Genomic DNA, 1,529 nt, shown 5'->3' on the forward strand with positions numbered 1-1,529 from the left:
TAGTACGTACTCTTTCTCTGCTAGGGTTTTAGTCATGCATGTATATGTTTACAAATAATATGTACTAAACAATAATATTAATAATGCTATAAATTAGTTCGAGTGTTGTGTGTTTTGAATTGCAACAAAAAAATTGCAACCAAAAGTATAAAAATAAGCCATTAAAGAACTATGATGGCTATAATTACATAATTATTATATTTTGCCGCTCAATCCGACGTTAATTATCGTCGGAAGAAAAAAATCCAACGGTAAATATTTATTGGTGAGGTTTATACCGTCTGATTATTTTTTATGGTAGATCCGACAGTATTTAAATTACCGTCGAATTATATTCATTTTTTTGACGTCAAATCCAACGGTACTCGATATTTTTTTGTAGTGATAAGAATTATATTTGAATATTAATTAATATATGAGATTATATTAAATATTTTAACTTTGAAAAGCTCCCCCCTTAGCTGCTTTCAAAAGTACCCCTAACTTATACAAACACATGAGCTTTTTGATTTATCAAATGCATGTGCTTGTACTTTCGAGCACTTCTTCAAAAAATTTTACCAAATCAAGTCGTAGTTATTTTCTATTTTTTCTTTTATTTCTTGTTGAATTGATTTTTACTCCATTTTAAGATGTTGAGATTTTTGTACTCACTTTTAAACAAAATATAAAAGAAATTGTTATCTAATTTCTTCTTATATACTCATTAAGACTCTCCTTAATAAAATTTTCTGAGTTAATTTTGAGATTTAGTTTTAAGATATATCAATTGCAAGAATTTTTTAGACATGTATTTTTAATTAAAAAAGTATATAGAAATTGTTTAAGTTTATAATTTAGGATTTAATATTAAAAATTTATGATTTAAGGTATAAAATTTAAGATAAATAAAATAACTTTAGATTTGACAGAATGTTAGATAATGACAATCAAACTTTTTTTATTAAACTACTCTTTCACCTTAGTCCATGACAACAATAAAGAAGTCTCGTGACCCACAAATACAATCCAACAGAATATATAAATTCAGTTACTATTTTAGTCTTTATTATTTTATCTTATCTTATCTCTATTACGTACATCCAAGTAAAAATCTAACATCAGTCTTGGTTACACCTGTTCTAACAGGAAATAACTATCATTCATGGAATAGTTACTATGGCCTGTCTGCGCCTTCTTCCGGCAGTTTCATCTGTACCTTTTTCCGGGAGTTTCGTCTGCATTTGGTTTCAGCAGTCATGTCTGTATTCTGTTTCAACATTCAATCTGCATCTATTTTAGCAGTTCCATCTGCACTCTTATTGCGCTCCATGCGCCCTCTTTTTTTTATCGCGCTCTACGCGCCCTTTGAAGACCACTCTTATTGCGCTCTACACGCTTATTTTTTCTTTTTTTTTCAAGATCGCTACTCAAGAACAGCATTTCTTTTTATATTTTTGCCGTCGACAGCTGTAGTTCCGCCGCACGCATCTCCCTCTGCGTCACCACGTCAGATGCGTCTTCCTCAACAATTTCATTGGAACTTATCC

At 30.2% G+C, this 1,529-nt stretch overlaps 1 long non-coding RNA gene across 1 annotated transcript in view; it reads right to left on the minus strand.

Annotated features, from left to right (window-relative positions):
• LOC110271763 overlaps positions 1-1,061 on the minus strand; it is a 20,406-nt gene extending 19,345 nt beyond the window's left edge. The window contains exon 1 of the long non-coding RNA XR_002362402.1: positions 936-1,061. This is a non-coding gene — a long non-coding RNA (uncharacterized LOC110271763). The remainder of the gene's footprint in view (positions 1-935) is intronic.

The sequence above is a fragment of the Arachis ipaensis genome, chromosome B05, assembly GCF_000816755.2.
Source record: "Arachis ipaensis cultivar K30076 chromosome B05, Araip1.1, whole genome shotgun sequence".
In the NCBI taxonomy this organism is placed as follows: domain Eukaryota; kingdom Viridiplantae; phylum Streptophyta; class Magnoliopsida; order Fabales; family Fabaceae; genus Arachis; species Arachis ipaensis.